This window comes from Lynx rufus, unplaced genomic scaffold, assembly GCF_022079265.1.
Source record: "Lynx rufus isolate CCGP_SWC_20201006 ecotype Redwood Valley unplaced genomic scaffold, mLynRuf1.p SCAF_18, whole genome shotgun sequence".
In the NCBI taxonomy this organism is placed as follows: Eukaryota; Metazoa; Chordata; class Mammalia; order Carnivora; family Felidae; genus Lynx; species Lynx rufus.
Window position 1 is genome coordinate 4,118,345 of NW_025814832.1, and position 23,241 is coordinate 4,141,585.

A 23,241-nucleotide genomic window follows, 5' to 3' on the forward strand; every position below is an offset into this window, starting at 1 on the left:
ATAGAATAGAAACCCCAGAACTAGACCCACAAACATATGGCCAACTCATCTTTGACAAAGCAGGAAAGAACATCCAATGGAAAAAAGACAGCCTCTTTAACAAATGGTGCTGGGAGAACTGGACAGCAACATGCAGAAGGTTGAAACTAGACCACTTTCTCACACCATTTACAAAAATAAACTCAAAATGGATAAAGGACCTAAATGTGAGACAGGAAACCATCAGAACCTTAGAGGAGAAAGCAGGAAAAGACCTCTCTGACCTCAGCCGTAGCAATCTCTTACTCGACACATCCCCAAAGGCAAGGGAATTAAAAGCAAAAGTGAATTACTGGGACCTTATGAAGATAAAAAGCTTCTGCACAGCAAAGGAAACAACCAACAAAACTAAAAGGCAGCCAACGGAATGGGAAAAGATATTTGCAAATGACATATCGGACAAAGGGCTAGTATCTAAAATCTATAAAGAGCTCACCAAACTCCACACACGAAAAACAAATAACCCAGTGAAGAAATGGGCAGAAAACATGAATAGACACTTCTCTAAAGAAGACATCCAGATGGCCAACAGGCACATGAAAAGATGTTCAGCGTCGCTCCTTATCAGGGAAATACAAATCAAAACCACACTCAGGTATCACCTCACGCCAGTCAGAGTGGCCAAAATGAACAAATCAGGAGACTATAGATGCTGGAGAGGATGTGGAGAAACGGGAACCCTCTTGCACTGTTGGTGGGAATGCAAACTGGTGCAGCCGCTCTGGAAAGCAGTGTGGAGGTTCCTCAGAAAATTAAAAATAGACCTACCCTATGACCCAGCAATAGCACTGCTAGGAATCTACCCAAGGGATACAGGAGTACTGATGCATAGGGGCACTTGTACCCCAATGTTCATAGCAGCACTCTCAACAATAGCCAAATTATGGAAAGAGCCTAAATGTCCATCAACTGATGAATGGATAAAGAAATTGTGGTTTATATACACAATGGAATACTACGTGGCAATGAGAAAAAATGAAATATGGCCTTTTGTAGCAACGTGGATGGAACTGGAGAGTGTGATGCTAAGTGAAATAAGCCATACAGAGAAAGACAGATACCATATGGTTTCACTCTTATGTGGATCCTGAGAAACTTAACAGGAACCCATGGGGGAGGGGAAGGAAAAAAAAAAAAAAAAAAAAAAAGGACGTTAGAGTGGGAGAGAGCCAAAGCATAAGAGACTGTTAAAAACTGAGAACAAACTGAGGGTTGATGGGGGGTGGGAGGGAGGGGCGGGTGGGTGATGGGTATTGAGGAGGGCACCTTTTGGGATGAGCACTGGGTGTTGTATGGAAACCAATTTGGCAATAAACTTAAAAAAAAAAAAAAATAAAAAAAAAAAAAAAAAAACTGAGAACAAACTGAGGGTTGATGGGGGGTGGGAGGGAGGGAGGGGCGGGTGGGTGATGGGTATTGAGGAGGGCACCTTTTGGGATGAGCACTGGGTGTTGTATGGAAACCAATTTGTCAATAAACTTCATATAAAAAAAAAAAAGATTGACATATAGCATAAATGAGAAACTGTTATTATTTTAAGCCACTAAGACTTTGATGCTATATGTTTTTCTAGCTGATCTGATTTGATATTCATATGGAATACATTTTTCTATATTAAAATTCTGTAAATATTTCAGGTGAAGAAATATTTTGGTATATAACATCTCAAAATACCAGTGTCCTCAGAATGAGGTTCTTAAAATATTTAGTATAAATAGTTATCTTAGTTCCATATTAATGTACAGACTAGAAGTAAACAGCAGTGTTTCCTTGTCTACTATACAGGAATTAAACCTGCTTTTAGGACTGTGACCCCTGACCAAATTACAGTTGCCTTGTTTCATATTATGTGGCAGGACAAAGTCTATAATGACAGGTGTTTAAAACTCAGACACTATGTAAGCATTCTGGCCTTGCCCATGACAGCTTCTCTTATGTGGCCTGGACAGTGGGGTATCTCCTTAACTAGGCCTTGCTCTCTGAAAATAGAGAAACCAGACAGGTAGGAGGGAATGGTTTAAGGACAGATTGAACAAAAGCCTGATTTGCAGTCATGTAGTATCAGTTGGGAAGCCTTGGAATTAACAGAACCCTTGGCAGATAATCATCAAGGAAGCTGCTGTCGTTGCAGAGTGAGTGTGTGTGTAATATAGTCAGCAATGAGCTCTGTGGGCATGAACATCCGCTTTGAGCCACGCCTCTTTGAGGCAGTGTCATTTGTTCATGCCACACAAAACATGCCCCCAGTGCTAGACTTTAAAGGCAGATGTATAAAATTTTTCACCAAAATTTTGGGGAATATTTTATTGTAAGAAAAAATCATACACACACAGACAATGATACACACCTATTCTTTTTATTTATTTATTGTAATCTTCAGTATCTGTGTTGGATTGTCCAGTTTGTGTGAAGGGCAGCATATTCTCATGGGCAGAGCACATTGGGTAATTCTACCTGTAAAATGGAAAGAAACAAATTTTCCCATTCTTCTCCTTGATTGTGCACATGGGAAAATGTGGTGCATAATGTATTTGTCAGGATTCTTGGTTTAGAGTAATAGAAAACTGGTTTAAGTAGGCAAATAAAGGCTATTTATTGTTGAAAATAAAATTATTTGTTGTTTCATTAGCAGCCAGTCTGAGGGTGCCATCCCTTTGCTAATGGTTGGCTTAACCATGTGATCCAGGTCAAAGCAGTGAGATGAGAGGGGAAGCTGGAGGAGGTCGGGTTGCAGGGAGGCTTCTGGGACAATTTTCCTTGTACTGAAGAGACACAGGAAAAGAGCTGTTTTCTTCAGCTGACTGTTGCTGGATATATATGTGATGGACCTTGAATGTGGCAGTTATCTTGGGACCATATTAGCCTGAGAGAAATGCTGCTACAATCAGGATGGCAGAGCCAAAAGATGGGAAAAACTGCATTGTTGATAAAGTTCAGCTACAGAATTAAGATGAAACTTTTCTTTATTGTTTAGGCCATTTTGGGGTGGCTTTTTTAATTACTTGAGACTGAAAAACATCCTGAGTAATAAGTAGAGATATTGTGGGCTCCTCAGAAAAGAAGTTCTTGGAGAGCTACATAGTTCCATTGGACCTAGTATATGCCTTGCACATAGTTGAAACACAGTAAATACTTTTTAGAGGAATGTGGTTGTATTTATTTGTGTTTATGAAAAAAGCACTAAAAGAATAAAAGACTTTTCTTCTAACAATTTAGTACAAAAGCCATTAGATGGGACTAAGCATGCTAGGTGTCTTCAGGCACCAAGGCCCCGTGTGAGTGGGATATTGCAACCCTGAAGTGGATTGCTGGAACCTGAATACGGTGAGGAGGGAGTCTCTGTGGGAAGCAAGGATTGTATGTCCTAATACGGGGGTGTTAGAGCCTGAGGAACATGAAGAAGGCTTCTATACAGAGGGACATTGACCCATTGCAAGGTGTGAGATCCTGAGTGGGATGAGAAAGATATCTGCTTACACTGTTTTGGAAACTTTACTGTAATTTTGTAATCATCTGTGCCTCAAATGCACCTCGTTTCATTTTTTAATTTTCATTTTTTTAATGAAAGCATCACAAAATTAACTTTTCCAATGCCCCTTTTCAAAATATGAAACTATTGTTTATTTTAATATATCACATGAAATTCCTTGAAGCCCTTCTATTTAAGTGTCTTCACCTTCCCAGCAAATCAGCTTATTTTCCATAATGCATAAATTTCATTAATTATAATCTGCATCTCATCTACATAGAAAATATTTTTCATTTTAGTGTTCAGTGGAGTAAAACTTTTTCACAATTGTACTTTGGCACTTCTAAAAAGTTTCAAAGGAAACCTGATAGAAATTGTCTTTTGAGGAAAAAAAATTAACCTTACTGATGTTCCAAGCTCTTTGATTTTTATAAGCAAAAACTTCAGCTCACCCTTGTTACCAACACAACAGCACAATATGGTTGCGATTCTTTTACAAATGTGATCAGGTAGTCAAGATTAGCCTCATTTTATTAGTGGTAAATATGGCCAACGTAGGTCCCACTGTGATCTTCAGGAAGAACTACAACTAGGTTAATTTTCCTCAAACTAAGAGCTATTAACTGTCTATTAAAGGTGCTTTATGGAAATAAGGATTGGGGAAAACTAGGGCCAGAATAAAGGGAAGGAAAAACAAGTACCTGGCTCATAAGAAGTATTTCTTCAGTTTTTGTACATCATTTTAGCAAAATCTTTTCATAGCTAGAAATATATACCACTTAAAATTTGCTTAGTTTCATGAGATTGAGGAAGTGCAATACTTATTAACTAATTGTCAGTCTCAGATAACTGAGCTGGTAGGTTACCCATCACTGGAAATGCTAAAGGGGTAAGTCAGCGTATATGGAGGTAGCAGCGTCGATGAATTCAGATGACAAGATGCATTGAATGAGATTGCGTTGGTGATTCTGGTTCTAACTGTGATCATATAAAGTGCAGCCTTTGCCCTAACTTAGCTACAAATTTGACCCAGGTTGTTATTTAGTTTCTTTTCCAGTCTCTTATTACCATGAATTCCAAGTTTTATTAGGTATAACACATTAGATATTCTTTACTTATTGCCTTGGTTGACTGATAACTTAAGTCCTTATTGCTATGTAGTAGACCAGAATGTACCCCCTCCATGGTTTTTTCATAACGTCCATGGGTTTTTTCATTATTATGAAGTCTGTTTTACTCATTTGCCTTTCCCTGACTTAGAAACTTTTTTTTCATAATTTGCTCCAATGACTCACTCATTCAGTAAATATTTAAAGAGCACTTATTAGGTGCTTTGCTCTTGATAAGTCAGGGCGCCTGAGTGACTCCGTTGGTTAAGTGCTGGACTTCCGCTCAGGTCGTGATCTCATGATTCATGGGTTCGAGCCCCATGTCGGGCTCTGTGCTGACAGCTCAGAGCCTAGAGACTGCTTCAGATTCTGTGTCTCCCTCTCTCTCTGCCCCTTCTCGGCTCACGCACTCTCTCTCTCTCTCTCTCTCTCTCTCTCTCTCTCAAAAATAAATAAATGTTAAAAAAAAATTTTTTTAATAAATAAGGATAAGTCATGATTACACGTAATTATAATTTTAAAAAGTACATAAATGCAAGAAGAAAGAATAGGACTTTAGGAAAGCGGGGCTCATACCCAATCTGGGGAGATCAGAGACTTTAGAAATTTGCAGGAGTTTTCTTCCTGAAAAGCAGGAGCCAAGTCCTTGATGAAGGAAGGTCAAAGTAAAATATGTTTTTGACTGAAGCATTTCTCTGGGATGTGGTGCTAAGAATAGCTTGCAGTGGTCTGAATTCTGAATGGACATCTTTCTGATGCTTGTAGGCGGTATAGGAGAAGAGAGAAATGAAAGTGCCTTGAGTTCTCATGGCTGACGGTGCCCCCAAATAGCAGAGTCAGAAATTGCTGCACAGTCGAAGGACCAGGGGCAAGAGAGGAGGCAATGGGCTGAATTCAATCTAATCTGAATTTCATATCTATTGTAATTTTTAAAATTTTTCTAGCTAGTTTTCTAGTAGGGTCCTTTATGATTTAAAATCCAAAGCCTACATTAATAGCCTGTGAGGTAGTCTCCATGGCAGCACTCGGGTCAGAAATTCAATAGAAATGGTTTATTTAAATTTGTTTTATTTTGTAAATGAATGATGAAGAATGAAAAGAAATCGTGAGGAATAACTTCTAGAAGGGAGTTAGGATTTTTACTGTAGACAGCATAAAAACTGGGACCTGGGGTGCATAGTATGTATGTGTGATAAAGACCAGTAATACTATTTTATTTCCCAACTGTTTGTAGTTAACAATTTATTTTTGCTTATTTGCTTATGATTATTTTATTGCTTCCTTTATCAGACTGAAGCAGGGACTATATCTGTCTTACCTCCAACACCTAGCACAGTACTTGGAGACTGGAGTGACTTATGAGACATTTTCTGAATACATGGGCATGTAGGTCTGAAGGATCATGTCCCATATTTCTGTGGTGGATTCATTTTGAATCTAAGAATGTAAAAAATCCTATATTTGCTTTTCTCACATAAGCTTTTTGAAGTGAAGTCTAGAACAAAAGTTGAATATGCACAGCCTGTGGTATACCCTTTAGTTTACATTTATTTTGCCCTTTATATTATTACCATAACTATTGTTGGCATTGGCCTTTATTTTAACCAATATAAGGGGAAGAACCATGACTTTTGAATTAGTTTGCCCAGCACCCCAGTATGAAAATGTCATGGGACTAGTTCATATAAAATAGAATGTTTAAAAAGTGGATTTGTTTTACTTCACTAGAGAAATATTTTTAATATTTTACTTATGTGATGTTGTTTTAAACCCTTGACTTGGGGCGCCTGGGTGGCGCAGTCAGTTAAGCGTCCGACTTCAGCCAGGTCACGATCTCGCGCTCCGTGAGTTCGAGCCCCGCATCAGGCTCTGGGCTGATGGCTCGGAGCCTGGAGCCTGTTTCCGATTCTGTGTCTGCCTCTCTCTCTGCCCCTCCCCCGTTCATGCTCTGTCTCTCTCTGTCCCAAAAATAAATAAACGTTGAAAAAAAAAAATTAAAAAAAAAAAAAAAAAACCCTTGACTTATACAGGTCAAGAAATAAGTATTTGTGAACCCAGCATTGTTGTTAAATTATCTATGCAGTGTAGTTGCTCTAAAGGCTGAGGATCAGATCTGAGTATATTACATAGCTTTCATAATTGTCACAGGTAACTATTAATGACTGCTTACTTGCTATTGGATTGTGCATACTGAGTATTCAGTTATGTGATTCCACAAAGCTATTAAAATTGGAAATTTATAAAAATTTATAAAATTCAGTTCGATGGTGCAGTCTGTGGAAGCACTTACTTAAGACTGATGATGCCTGTGTACATGTGTTCACATCATACACAGAGATACAACTGTAAGCCACTATTGATTTTCTTCAAGGCCCAGGTTTTCTTATTGTTGGTCTCTTAGATCTTTTAGGAAATACAGCATGAAAGCATTTTGTCTGCCATCTCAATTTACTTTGATAGTTTGAGAGTTTTTTTTTTTTAAGTTTATTTTGAGAGAGAGAGCAAGCAAGCAGGAGAGAGATAGAAAGAAAGAGAGAGAGAGAATCCGAAGCAGGTTCCCCACTGTCAGTGTAGAGCCTGACACAGGGCCTGAACCCACGAACCATAATAAGATTGTGACCTGAGCTGAAATCAAGAGTCAGATGCTTAACTGACTTGAGCTACCCAGGTGCCCCTGGAGGTTTTTTTTTTTTTTTTAATTTTTTTTAACGTTTATTTATTTATTATTGAGAGAGAGAGACAGCATGAGCATGGGAGGGGCAGAGCGAGGAGGAGACACCAAATCCGAAGAAGGCTCCAGGCTCTGAGCTGTCAGCACAGAGCCCTACGCGGGGCTCAAACTCACAAACTGCGAGATCATGACCTGAGTCAAAGTCGGACGCTTAACCGACTGAGTCACCCAGGTGCCCCGAGGGTTTTTTTTTTTTTTTTAATCTGCAAAATACTTTATAGCTACTATTTTATTCCATAGTTTCAGTTGACTCTAAGTTGTATGATAGTAGTGTGTAATGTTTCATTTTACCAACACTTAGTTCGTAGCCTTCAGTACTCTTTTCATAGGATATTTAAGGCATTGCTTATCAGGAAATTTATGTTTTCAAGAAATTAGGAAAGCAATAAATATTTCTTGGTAGTTGCTTCAAAGTGTTTACTGACCAAGATACTGCTGGCAAATGTCTTTTTAAAACTATTTTTGCTTCCAGGAATTGTTCTTATGGAATTGCTGGTGCTTTTATTTTGTCCTTTGGATTTTTGCCTATAGCAAAAATCTCTATTGGGACTGTGCTAGTTTCTCAAGAAGAAATATCTAACTAATGACATTGAGAGATAAATGCTTTCAGTTAAACTTATTTGTACTAGAATCTGTAAATAGGGAAAGGGGCTTCCTATCAGGTATACCCATCTTGCCTTTTAATGTTTACCTTTTTTTTCTCCCTTTTCCTCCCCAGCTCTATTCAGTTTGGGGGCAAAATCTAGATCAAAGAATAAGTTACTAATAGATAACATAGGATAATTAGCAAACTATCATCAGAGGCTTCCTGTGGTTACTTGTCTTGATTTTCAGAATTCTGACGATCCAAAGCATCACTAATGAGGTACATTTTGAACTCCCTGCAGATGGAAGAAGAAAAGGATTGCATTGAAAAGTTAGTTTTAATAGTTTCTTCTGTCCTAGACTGTTAACTAGTGAGTGAGTGGTGGGAGAGATGCATCAGTATTTCCCCAAACTTTAGAGTCTAAACATTTTCTAAAGTTATCTCAAGGTATAAAAAGACCAAGGAGAAAACTTTTTGAGATTTGTGCAAAATGGAAGGGAAAGGTGGATAGGAGCCTTAGGGAAGTAAAAGTGAGGCTGGAGGAGAAAATGGGGAGACATTGTGGAAGTATTTAATGAAAAACAATAGATACATAAGAGTGAGTAGCCAAGAAGCTTCTGAGGTGGGTTAGGTAATCTAAAAATTGACAATACATGATTCTGATGTTTAACAAATTGGTGGGGAAATTCAGGTGCCTGAGTGCTTCTCTCTCACAAGATTTTACCTTTTTCTTAAACAGTGTTTTGTAATCATGCAGTTCTATCTAGTTAGACTTATATTAGTGGGGGAGGCACTCTTGTTATAGTTGAGTTGGTAGGTTGTCAAGGTTAATGGGGACTGTGAGTGTAATTAAAAGTTTCCTGCAATAAGTCGCCAATTTTTTTTTCCTCTGTCATTTATTCCCATTAATAAAATAAAGCCAGGAGTGTTTTAACTGTGGAAGACTATTAATAATTGGATTCCTTATGATGTTCACTGTGTTAGCAAGGTTCACTAGCTAGGCCTAACTTATATTAGGAATTAGATTACATTCTGATTTATAACTTCATATTTTTTCTTCATTTCAGTATCTCTGTTTCAGTTCAAGTAAGCTTGGAGGCTTTAGGTTTGTTGGTTAAAGTACTCAATCAACTTTTTCACCACTTTTGTTTTTCAAGCCTTTTTTATGGAAACCAAATAAAGTTAAGTGTCCTGCCTGTAGTCTTAGAGGTAGATCAAGAAATCTGATCTGATCTTTTCATATTTATTAACTGACCATACTACCCAGAATTTAACTTATATATTAATTGTTCAATATTAGGCACAAGCTTTATTTTATTTTATCTTATTTTATTTTTTAAAATTTTTTAATGTTTATTTATTTTTGAGAGAGAGAGAGAGACAGAGACAGAGTTGCAGCAGCAGGGGAGGGGCCAAGAGAGTGGGAGACACAGAATTCGAAGCAGGCTCTAGTCGCTGAGTCATCAGCACAGGGCCTGACGCGAGGCTTGAACTTATGAACAGTGAGACCATGACCTGAGCCAAAGTCGGCCACTTAACTGACTGAGCCACCCAGGCACGCCTATTTTATTTTTAAAGATTTATTTTATTTTGAGAGAGAGAGAGCATGAGTGGCGGGTGGGGGGAGAGGGAGCGAGAGGGAGAATCTTAAGCAGGCTCCACACTCAGCACAGAGCCCTTCACAGGGCTCTGTCTCACAACCCTGGGGTCATGACCTGAACCCATGTCAAGAATCAGGCACTTGACTGAGCCACCCAGGTGCCCCACAAGCTTTATTTTAGAGTTAAACGCAGCAAACGTTGCCTGGCTGGCTCAGTTGGTAGAGCACGTGACTCTTGATCTTGGGGTCAGGAGTTCAAGCCCTACATTGGGTGTAGAACCTATGTAAAAACAAAAAAATAATAATAATACATTACATACATACATACATACATACATACATACACACATACATACATAAAGTTACACACAGCAGTCCTCTGCAGTGCTCCTCAAATTTTTCCACCAGAAGTTTCTCTAACAGCAGAGGGGAGTGAATAGGAAACCCCTAGCTGTCTGGGTATATAGAGTTTAAAGGAGTCTTTATAAGCCTGAGATTTATTTGGATTGTTATGGTCTACTTCAAACTTCACATTTATATATCTGTGTCTTTGTTAGCATAAAAATATTACTTCCCATCAGGGAAAACTGATGCTCTGGAAGTATGATTTATATTCATCCTTTGATTTCAGTAATTCTTACCACGTTGAGGCATGACCCTGGGGTACTTCTCTCCCGTTTAAAAAGCATGGCTCTAGAGAAAAAGGATGTTGAATAGGAAAAGTTGTGAACTTGAGTTGAGTTCACATGGCTGTAGCAAGAGTTTAGAAGCTACTGTTCAAAGAGGAAGGAAACGGAGCATATCATTTATTCAGGTAGCCACCTGCCAACAGAGGCTTTTACTAGCTGATGATCTTCCAACTTATTAATTATGTCTCTTTTAAAACAGTGGTTATAGACGATATGTGTAATCTTCTACCTAATATATCAGAAGACATCTAATTAAGAAACGAAAAAGAATAGGAATCTGTACATTTCTCCCATGTTCTACTCCACATTTTTTAAAGTTTTTTCTGATTATAATACATGATCATTGTAGAAAGTTTAGAGAATATAAATGATCATCAAGAAGAAGGTTACCACTCATAACCACATCCCATAAGAAACCTGCCTTTTTTTCAGTAATCGTTACATTCTGATCATGTTCTCATTTTAAATAGTATAAACTAATGGCTTAATAAAATTCTGTTGTTTAGCAGTCTCTTAATTTACTCAACTTCTCCTGTCTTGGTACATTAAAGTGGCTTACAACTTGTTTGTTAAAATGAGTAGTCTGCATTTGGTTTCCTTGTATATAAATAAACCTTTGGGGATATTTCTGATTTTTTTTTCACTAGAATACATTTCTAGACATGAAATTATAAGGTAAAAAATATGACCCATTCTAAAGCTGGTAATATAGATTGCTAGAAAGAATGCCCATTTTCATGAATTCTTGACTGTTTTGTGCATTATTATTTATTTTATCTTAAATAATTTAATAGGGAAAATATGGGACAGCATCTTTATTTGAATTTGTGTGTGTGTGTGTGTGTGTGTGTGTGTGTGTGTGTGTGTGTGTTTAATTTCATGCTAACCTTGGGCTTCTGGGTGGCTCAGTTGGTTGAGCACCCAACTCTTGGTTTCAGCTTTGGTCATGGTGTCAGGGTCATGAGATCGAGCTTCTCATCAGGCTCCACACTGGGTGAGGAGCCTGCTTGAGATTCTCTCTCTCCCTCTCTCTCTCTCTGCCCCTCCCCCTCTTGCACTCTCAAAAAAAAAAAATTCAAGCTAATCATATTTTAACTTCCTTTCCAGCCCCTTTGTATCTCATTTGTGAATTATCTTTGTCTTTTTATTGATTCATTAGAATTCTTTGTTTATTGAAACTGTTAATCCATTGTTTTATATATGGTGAAAATATTTTTCAGTTTGTCATTAGACTTTTTTTAATTTACTGCTTTCCTCTGTACATAGATTTTTTTTATATTTGAATATATGGCATGGTTTTAAAATGTGTGACCACAAAGGGTGCCTGGCTGGCTTAGTCAGGAGAGCATGCAACTCTTGATCTCTAGGTCATGAGTTTGAGCCCCATGTTGGGTGTAGAAATTACTTAAAATCTTTTAAAAAAATAATAATAAATAAAATGCATGACCACATACTTAGGAACACATATTTAACCACGTGAAGATACTAAAAAATTAATAGGTAAATTTTATGAGACATAATTCATATGTATCAATAAAGATGTTTAACCAAAAAAAACCCCAAGACACATACTGTGTGCCAGGTACTTGGATATAAAGGTAAAACATAGTCCCTGCCTTCAAAAAGCTCACAGGTTAGTGGGTCTTTCTATACTTTCTGTACTTTTATTTTCTGCAAGGGTAGTATAGGTATTACCACTCCCATAAATAGACCCAAGTACATGAATATATTTAATGTATAATTAAGGGGGGCATCTGGGTGGCTCAGTAGGTTGGGCATCCCACTCCAGCTCAGGTCATGATCTCACGGATTGTGAGTTCGAGCCCTACATTGGGCTCTGTGCTGACAGCTCAGAACCTGGAGCCTGCTTCAGATTCTGTGTCTCCCTCTCTCTCTGCCCCTCCCCCACTCACGCCCCATCTCTCTGTCTTTCAAAAATAAATAAACAATTAAAAAAAATTTTTTTAATTAAGATAGGATTTCTAGTCAGTGGGGGGAAATTGGCCAATAACCAGATAGTACCGAAATAACTGATTAACTATTTTGGGGAAAAATGAAGTTACATTGCTATATATTAAACCATACACCACAAGAAATGATAGTTTGAATTAATGAGCTAAATTTTTAGGGAACTCATTAAATATTTAAGTAATATTAGAGAATCTATAACGAAAAAGATTGTTGGATATGATGATTTAAAATAAAATAAATAGAATGCATTTCTAAAAGAAGAGGGTGATGATTAGGTCACTGATTCCTAACTGTTATTGCCAACATTGCCCCCATTCATCTTTGTTTCTATCAGAATTCTGTTATGCAAGCCTCTAAAATGATTGGCCATGTGAAAATGTACAATAAGTATGGCTATGAATATTCTTGTGCTAGGAATTACTACTACATTTTTGTATTTAAATTAAAATAGTAAATAATGTTTGAAGACTGAATCTACATTATAGAAAATGGGACACCTTGGTTGAAGGGTCTGTTCCACTATACTTGAGTAGCAGTAGGCAAGCAAAGAGGGGAATGAAGTATATCATAGGCAAAAGGAACAGTATAGCAAAGTCTGAGTTTCAAGATGGCCTGGCTTGTTGAAGATAACACCAGAATTTGAGTATAGTAAAATTTACCTGCAGTTGAAATACCTAATACCTGAAACCAAATGTCATTTTTCAAGGAGAAAGAAAATATTTCTGATAATAGCATTGATCAAAAGTGGAAGAAAATTGGGGCACGTTGTCTGGCTCAGTCAATGGACCCTTGATCTTTGGGTCGTGAGTTCAAGCCCCTCATTGGGTGTGGAACCTAGTTAAAATTTAAAAAAAAAATTAAAAAAGAGTGGAAGAAAACTACTTCCAGCTAATAACAGAAAATCGACCTACTACCGCCCTCATTTCTTTAATGACAGATATTTTGCAAGAGATCAAAACAGAAAAAAGTTTCCCTTTTTTTCCCCCTTCCATATGTTCTGTTCCTTAATTCCACATATGAATGAAATCATGTGGTATTTGTCTTTCTCTGACTGACTTATTTCACTTAGCATAATACTACTCTAGCTTCATCTGTCATGGAAGTGGTATGTGTATACAAAGAAAGCATCTTTCAACTAACATCTTGCTCTTTTTTTTTTTTTTTAAGTGATCAGATAATGCATACGTATGACACATAGTTATGGAGAACCAGACAAATGTTTGGGGGTGGGGGATGGGCTAGATGGGTGATGGGTATTAAGGAAGGCATTTGTGGTGAGCACTGGGTATTGTATGTAAGTGATGAATCACTGAATTCTACTCCTGAAATCAATAGTGTACTGTATGTTAACTAACTATAATTTAAATAAAAAATTGAAAAAATAATAGAAAAAAAACAGAAAAAATGTTTATGTACTTTGCAGAATCTAGCCTTAGCATCTAAAAAGTTTGATGGAATTCTCAACCCTTTTATTTAGATGTTAACATTCATGCTATGTTAGTGAGACCTGAGGACTCCCACTAACATCCCTATATGACAGCTACTCAGCCTGCTGAGTCAAATGTACATAAAAGATCCTCTATCTGGTGACCTCACCTCACTCTGACTTCAAAGGAATGAGTCCCTAAAACCAAGCACATCCCCAGTTGACCAAAAAGAGAACCTAGATTGAAATCACGGTCCAGATAATATACACATTGTTGGGCATTGGCTTGAGCGGTGGTTAGGATGTGCCTGAGATGGGAGGGGAAGATCGAAGTAAGGTAGTCAGTGATGAGTCCTGCTGTTGGCATTCCAGTTACGTTACAATGTATGATGAGCACATGCGCCTGTCACCTAAGCTAGATTCCCAAGGTAGAACTTTTCCACTGGTCCAATTTGCAATTAAGAAGCATTTCACACCACAGAAAAATATTCTGTGAAACATTTATATGCTAGCTAAAGGCTCTGTTCAAGGTTAAAAGCACTGAAAATGGTCTTTACACAACACAAGACATTTTCTCTTAGTATTTTCTGTGGAGGCAATTTTGCCAGTTAACCACAGAATAAGCTTTGACTTGTCTGCCCTCTAGTGGAGATCTGTGGTTAAACTGAGCAGTGTCTTCTGGCTTTAGGAAAAGGACCTCATTTTTCGTAATTGGCTTTCCAAATTTTAGCCTGTTTCCTTAAAAGAATTTTATTACCACCAAAGCAACATATTTAGGATTTTGTTCCGTTTTCTGAGTTGCTGATAAATACCTTCCCTAGCTTCCCCAGCTTGATCCCTGCCCTTTGCAACTTTGCAACTCACATCAAGGCAAGTCCTGGGTTTCAACTCAGCTGGTCAGCTCACCAGCACCCCAATGTGTCAGACATATTCCTGCTTTCCTTCCTTTTGTTCATGTCTCAGATGCCCTGTCAGTCTCTGTACCTCTTCAGATCTTATGCTTCCTTCAATATTGGACTCATAGCTCACTTGTTCCTATGAACAGTATACCACCATATCTCCTGAACTTCTGTGAAATGTACTCACTGTGCCATGCATTTGTACTGTAATTGTTGGATCCACTCTTCAAATATAATAATAGCCTTATCTCTTCAGGAAGATAAACTCCTTGACTATGGTACTGTCTCACACTTCCTTTTGTCTCCTGTGGACTCCAGCAGCTTTTAGTGAATATGTTGATTATTTATTTCCCCGAAGATATCCCAGATCCTCACTCTATCCCTTCCCCTATTGATGGCTGAATAGCTAATTGTCTAGATTTAAATATGAATACTCGGAAAATAGTAATGCATTTTACCCTATCAAACTAGTCTTAGCAGTACATCAATGTCTTAAATATTCCAATTTCTAGCACTGGGTGTTGTATGGAAACCAATTTGACAATAAATTTCATATTTAAAAAAATTCTTGTTTCTTTTTGGTCAGAGCCATTAACTGTATTTATCAACTCCTCAGTTCGAAAATGACTTTGGAAAATTTGAAATAATTATGCTGTTAGTTTAGTAATATTTGGCAGGTAATCCGTGTTCCTTCATTACCCTTCTGCCTGTGTTTTTGGACAGCTTGCTTGCTAGCTTGCTTGCTTTTTTGAAGTATAGTTGGCATATTTTATTACTTTCAGATATATAACATAATGATTCCACAGTTATATACATTATGAAATGCTCACCAGATAAGTGTAGTTACCATTTGTCACCATACAAGGTTATTACAATGTTATTGACTATGTTCCCTATGCCGTACTTTACATCCCTGTGATTTATTTTATAACTAGAAGTTTGTACTTCTTAATTCTCTTCACCTATTTCATGAATCACCCACCCCCCCCCATCCCTCTGGCAACCACTAGGGTTTTTTTCTACTTTTATGAGTCTATTTCTCTTTTTGGTTTTTTGTTGTTGCTGTTGTTGCTTATTTGTTTGTTTTGTTTTGTTTTTTATATTCCTCATATAAGTGAAATCATATGGTATTTATCTTTCTCTGCCTGATTTATTTAGCATAATACCCTCTAGGTCCATCCATGTTGTTGCAAATGGCAAGATCTCCTTTGTTGCGGCTGAGTAATACTCCATTTTCCATTTATATCACATCTTCTTTATTTGTCTACTTTTGGACACTTAGGTTGCTTCCATATCTTGGTTATTATAAATAGCACTGCAATACACATAGGGCTGCATTTATCTTTTTGAATTAGTGTTTTCATTTTTTTGGATAAATGCCCAAAAGTGGGATTACTGGATTATATAGTACTTATATTTGTAGTTTTTTGAGGAACCTCGATACTGTTTTTCAGTGGTTGCATCAGTTGACATTCCTACCAACAGTGCATGAGGGTTCCCTTTTCTACACATCCTTGCTAACATGTATTTCTTATCTTTTTGGTACTAGCCATTCTGACTGGCGTGAGGTGATATCTCATTGTGGTTGTGATTTGCAATTCCCTGATGATAAGTGACGTTGAGCATCTTTTCATGTATCTGTTGGCCATCTATAAGTCTTTAGAAAAATGTCTATTCAGGTCCTCTGCCCATTTTTTAATCATATTAGTTTGGAGTGTTGAGTTCTGTGAGTTATTTATGTATTTTGGATATTAACCCCTTATTGGTTATATTATTTACAAATATCTTCTTCCATTCAGGAGGTTGCCTTTTCATTTTGTTGATGATTTCCTTTGCTGTGCAAAAGCCTTTTAGTTTTATATAGTCCCAATTGTTTATTTTTGTTTATTTTCCTTGCATTGGATGACATATCTAGAAAAATATTGCTAAGGTTGATATCTTAGAGATTATTGCCTCTTTTAGGAGTTTTATGGTTTCAGGTCAGGTCTTACATTTAAGTCTTTAATCCATTTTGAAATATTTTTGTGTATGGTGCAGGAAAGCTCTAGTTTCATTATTTTGCATGTAGCTGTTCAGTTTTGCCAATACCATTTATTGAAGGGACTGTCTTTTCCCCATTGTATATTGTTGCCTCCTTTGTTGTAGGAGTACATTGAGCATAAAGTGTGGGTTTATTTCTGGGTTATCAGTTCTTTTCCAGTGATCTATGTGTCTGTTTTTATGCCAGTACCATACCGTTTTGATTACTATAGCATTGTAGTATAGTTTGAAATCAGATACTGCTTGATCTCTACCCAATTTTAAGTACTCATCTTGGATTGACAAACCAAGGATATGACCAATAATTTAATGGAGATGAAGCACATAATATATTGAAGTTAGCCCCAAGGCTCATTCCTAATTCTGCCACTTAGTGGTTATGATACCTTGGGCAATATTTATTAATTCATATAATATCTGCTAAGCATATGACTGCCACTATGCAAATACAGTCCTGCCCTTGCAGACTTTCAGTCTAGGAAGGGGGACAATAGATCCTGTTGGAGAGCTAAGTGCCCATCACCACTGATCTCCCTTGTAACTAGCACAGTTACCTTGAGAGAGTAGTAGCTATGTGTATCCCAGGCTTTAAAATGTTTTTCCAATTGTTTAAGACAAAGGTTTTCAATCTTAACTGTTTGTTAGTTATCTATGAAGCTTTTAATATGTACAGATTCTGGGGTACCTGGGTGGTTCAGTCAGTTGAGCATCAGACTTCGGCTCAGGTCATGATCTCATGGTCCATGAGTTCGAGCCCCACATCGGGCTCGCTGCTGTTAGTGCAGAGCCTGCTTCAGATCCTCTGTCCCCATCTCTCTGCCCCTTCCCCACTTGCGCCCCCGCACTCTCAACCAAACATTAAAAAAATAAATAGAATGTATACATTCTTAGGTCCCACACCTCGTGATGTACTGGTAATTGTTTAAAAAACTTTTCTCTGGGTGGGGGCTGACTTGCAGCACTTGCTGATTTTCCTGGTAAATACTCCCACCATGGTTAATTTCAGGCTACCAGTGTGAGTGTCACAAGATTCCTAAAAATCTAACAACTGGCTCATCATTCACTGCCATGATGATTGTAATATTAATCTAAAAAAGAAAGAAAAAACGTTGAGGATCTTGTGTTAGAAACACTACTCTGGGGGCAGCTGGGTGGCTCAGTTGGTTGAGCATCTGACTTCAGCTTGGGTCATGATCTCATAGTTCGTGGGTTCAAAACCCAAGTCAAACTCGGTGCTGACAGCTTGCAACCTGGAGCCTGCTTCAGATCCTGTGTCTCCTTCTCTCTCTCTCTCTCTCTCTCTCTCTCTCTCTCTCTCTCTCTGCCCCTCCCCCACTCATGTGTTCTCCCTCTCCCTCTCTCTCTCTCTCTCTCTCTCTCAAAACTAAACTTAAAAAAAAAAAAAAGAAACAAAAGAAATACTACTCTGACTTGCTTTTTTGTGTGTGCCAAAAGAAATTTTCCACTCCTTTAGCACTATTTTAAAGTGTTGAAGTCATAGAAAAATGACGGAGGATATTATTTTATTTTAAGTCCTGAAAAAAGAAATGCTTTCTTTTATGGCTCACTCCCTAACCCCTGACTCTGGATGTAGGTATTAATGTCAGATTCTTAGGTTAGAGGAAGCTTGGTTGTAACAGAAAGATAGACGTGAGTTCAAATCCTAACTGTACCATTTATTGGCATCGTGACTTTGAACAAGTCCCACTATGGTGCATATTAAATAAAATAACATATAAAGCACTTGAGCCATAGTGATGCTCAATAAATGCTAGTTCTCCTCTGCAAATGTAACTGGTTTTGGCTGTGTGTGCCCCCTAAGAAGCACCAAGGGTATTTTTGTTTTTTACTTCTCCACATACTTTCACAAAAATTCCCTTAGAAAAATCCACCAAAGAACTGAAAATAATTTGAATTATCTCCCTATTGGTCTGCTCATTTTAGGTATAAGGATAAGAGTGTGAAGCTAGCAATAGGCTAGTAATACACTCCTGGTAAGAGTATAAATCAGCACAACCATCTTGGAAAATAATTTGGCAGTATCTTGTAAATGTTAACCTTTGTTTACTATGTGACCCTGCAATTCCAATCCCTGGTACACTCCTATACATGTAGACCAAAAGACATTTACAAGAATGTTTATAGCGGCATGGTTGATGTCACCAAAAATTGGAAACAATCTATCTAAGTATTTTACACCAGTAAAAATGAACTATGGCTATATGTAATAAGTAAATGAATCTTGTTAGCATAATACTTAGTGTTAAAAAGCATATTGGGAAGACCACATACATATAATACAATATTTAAAGGTCTCTTTTTTAAATGTGTATTTATTTATTTATTTTGAGAGAGAGTGCTTGTGCACATGAGCAGGGGGACGGGCAGAGAGACAGGATGACAGAGAATCCCAGGCAGGCTCTACGCTGTCAGTGCAGAGCCTGATGCAGGGCTCAAACACATTAACTATGAGATCATGACCTGAGCCAAAATCAAAAGTCAGATGCTTAACCAACTGAGCCACCCAGGCTCAGTTTAAAAATTTAAACATTGGGGCCAATTTTTAAATCTCTTAATCAAAACTAAATAATACGTTGTTTAAGAATATAGACGTGGGGCACCTGGCTGGCTCAGTCTTTGGAGCATGTGACTTTGATCTCAGGGTTGTGAGTTCAAGCCCCACGTTGGGTGTAGAGATTACTTAAAAATAAAATCTTGAATACAATGGAATACTACTTGGCAACGAGAAAGAATGAAATCCTGCCATTTGCAGCAACGTGGATGGAACTGGAGGGTATTATGCTAAGTGAAACAAGTTAGTGGAAGAAAGATATCATATGTTTTAACTCCTATGTGGAACTTGAGAAACTTAACAGAAGACCATGGGGAAAGGGAAGGAGAAAAAAATAGTTACAGAGAGGGAGGGAGGCAAACCATAAGAGACTCTTAAATATAGAGAACTGAGGGTTGATGGAGGTGTGGCAGGGGAGAGGGGAAAATGGGTGATGGGCATCAAGGAGGGCACTTGTTGGGATGAGCACTGGGTGTTGTATGTAAGCGATGAATCATGGGAATCTTCCCCCAAAACCAGGAGCACACTGTATACACTGTATGTTAGCCAACTTGACAATAAATTATATTAGAAAATAAAAATAAAAAAATCTTGAAAAAGAATGAATACAGACATGTAATTTAAAAAAACAATGGAATAAAAAAAAATAATGAAAAGAGGTAGAACCAATAAAGTAAATTAAGGGGCACCTGGGTGGCTCAGTTGGTTGAGCGTCCAACTTCAGCTCAGGTCATGATCTCGCGGTCTGTGAGTTCGAGCCCCGCGTCAGGCTCTGTGCTGACAGCTCAGAGCCTGGAGCCTGTTTCGGATTCTGTGTCTCCCTCTCTCTCTGCCCCTCCCCCGCTCATGCTTCGTGTCTCTCTCTCTCTCTCTCTCTCTCTGTCAAAAATAAATAAACATTAAAAAAAATTTAAAAATAAGGGGCGCCTGGGTGGCGCAGTCGGTTAAGCGTCCGACTTCAGCCAGGTCACGATCTCGCGGTCCGTGAGTTCGAGCCCCGCGTCGGGCTCTGGGCTGATGGCTCAGAGCCTGGAGCCTGTTTCCGATTCTGTGTCTCCCTCTCTCTCTGCCCCTCCCCCGTTCATGCTCTGTCTCTCTCTGTCCCAAAAAAATAAATAAACGTTGAAAAAAAAAAAAATTAAAAAAAAAAAAATTTAAAAATAAATAAAAATACAGTAAATTAAAATGAAATTCTAAAAAATATTCAAATAACATAAAAGAAGACAGAAAAAGAGTAACAAAGGAATAAAAAGGTAGATGACAAACAAAATAAATAGTAACATTGTAGACCCAAATCTAACTATATCAAATTATATTAAATGTAAATGAACAAAACACTACAATTAAAAGGCAAAGGGGCACCCAGGTGGCTCAGTCGGTTAAGTGTCTCACTTTGGCTCAGGTCATGATCTCATAGTTTGTGAGTTTTGCCCCACATTAGGCACTGTGCTGACAGCTTGGAGCATGGAACCTGCTTTGCATTCTTTGTCTCCCTGTCTCTCTGTCCCTTTCACACTTGTGCTTTACCTCTCTGTCTCTCAAAAATAAATAAACATTAAAAAAAAGTTTTTAAGAAAAAATAAAAGGCAAAGATTGTCACAATGAATAAAATAAAAATAAAGCAAGATACAACTATATTTTATGAGACATTCATTAAAATATAAAGTGATTGAAAAATATGTCTTGCAAACATAGAGCATAAATAAGTGAGCATAAATATGCTCAACATAATGAGCATAAATAAGTCTGTAGTGGCTCTATTAATATCAGATAAAATAGCTTTCAAGACAAAAAATCTTATAGAAAATAAAGCCATCTTGAAAAAGAAGAATCAAGTTAGAGGATTTATATTTCCTTCAAAACGTACTATAAAGTACAGTAATCAGGATAATGTGGTCCTGGCATAAACATTGACAAATAGATCAATGGAACAGAATAAAGAACCCAGAAGTAGAGATCACCTGTACAGTCATTTGATTTTTTACAAAGGAGCCAAGTAATCCATGGGAAAGGAAAGTCATAAACAAATGGTACTTAAAACTGGATATCCATGTGGAAAAATATGAACCTCACTCCTCACCTCTACCTCACACCATATACAAATATTTATTTCAGCATGAGTTATAGACCTTATATATAAAACCATAAAGCTTTTATTTAAAAAATATGGTAGAGTGGCACCTGGATTGCTCAGTCAGTAGAGCGCATGACTCTTGATCTCAGTTTTATGAGTTCAAGCTCCATGTTGGGTGGAGAGATGACTTAAAAAATTTTTTAATCTTAAAAAAAATATGGTAGAGTATTTTTGTGACTAAAGGCTAAGCAAAAGTTTCTAAGGACATGGAAAACAATAACCATTGGAGAAGAAAATTGCTAATTAAACTGTAATTGCTACTTTCATACGTTGTTGATAAGTGTAAAGTTTTAGAATCTCTTTGGGAAAAGGCCTGCACTTTCCTATAAAACTGTGCATGCATCTATCCCATTACCCAGGAGAAACAAAAACATATTTCTACCAAAACCCCACAAAGGAATGCATATAGTAGCTTTATTCATAATGGACAAAAATTCAAACACCCGAAGCATATATATCAATAGGAGATGAATAAACAAACTGGTGAATTCATGGAATCCTCAGGAGTAAAAAGAAATGAACTCCTGTTAAATGCAACATGGATGAATCTTAAAACATAATGCTGCATAAAAGAAGCCTCACACAAGACAGTACATACTATATGATTTTATTTATATGAACAGTGGAATCATATAAATGGACTCATATGCTATGTACTAATTTGGGGGGAAAAGTTTGTAGAAAAATCAGAAGAGTAGTTGCCTCTAGGAGTAGGTGGTACCAGGTGTTGACTGAGAAGAGGCCCAAGAAAAATTTCTGAAGTGATAAAAATGTTTCATTTCTTGATAGAAGTTTGGGTTACACAGATACACAAATTTTCAAAATTCATTGAATGATGCACTTAAGATTTGTGCATTTCATTGTGTATAAATTTTACTGTAAAAGAAAAAAAACTATAATACTGAATTCTAATTAATTATACACATTTAAGGACAAATATACTGATGTCTGTATCCTGCTTTGAAGATGGATTGATGGATGGGCAGAAAAATAATATGTAATAAAGCAAGTATATAAAATATTAATGGTAGAATATATATATATGATTAATATACAGATTCACTACAAGGACTTTCAACCTTTCTGTATGTTTGAATTTTTTTATAGTAGAGTGAGAGCAAGAAAATGATAATTAAAATTCAAGATAGTAGTCACATCGGGAGAGGATAGGAATGGGAGATAGCTAATAAGCACAGAGATGCAAAGGGATTGATACTGTTTTAGCTCTTAAGTGGAATGGTATTCACAGGTATTCATTATCTTATTGCACCTCATAACTTACATTTATCTTAAATATAACCTTTGTATAATTGTTCATATAATTAAAAATATGACAATATATCAGAAGTTGAGCTCTATTAACCAGTAATAATAATGAAGCACTATTTGAAAAATGAGATTACAGGAAATCATTTCTATTGATTGATTATAGTTCCTTCGGGAGTCAAAATCTAACATTTACATTTGCTTATCTGAATCTTTTCACTTGGTTTCTTGCAAACTTCTGGGTTCTGACTATTGACTCTAGAGATAATCAGTTCTTTTCCTGTGACACCTTTCTTTTCAATCCCTAAAGGGAATACTTCTGAACCTAAAACCTCCCCTACAGCAAATAGTTGAGCGCACCATGACATTTAATCTGTCTTCCCTCTTTGCTGTATTCTTCCCTTTGTGGAAAATAATAGGCATGCCTGAAATCAATAATGAAAATAAAATGGGAATAAAAATTGTAGAGTTTTAAATTATAGTAGCTGCTCAGGAATGGAGACAGAATGATAACAGAGGTGAATGGAGATAGTTCCATAAACTCAAAAATGTAGGTGGCTCATTGGCAGACAGTACACATACTGCTTGAAATTCAGCAAAAGTGAATTTTTTTTTATGTTTGCCAAATAGAGCAAAAGTGACCAAAAAACAAATGTAAAATGTCAGGGAGCAAATTTAAAGAAACATTTAGCGCCTTAGTATTATTATTT

At 37.1% G+C, this 23,241-nt stretch overlaps 1 protein-coding gene across 4 annotated transcripts in view; it reads left to right on the forward strand.

Moving 5' to 3' along the window:
• Positions 1-23,241, forward strand: part of SSH2 (slingshot protein phosphatase 2) — a 257,857-nt gene that overhangs the window by 78,723 nt on the left and 155,893 nt on the right. The gene's annotated exons all lie outside the window — the stretch shown is intronic.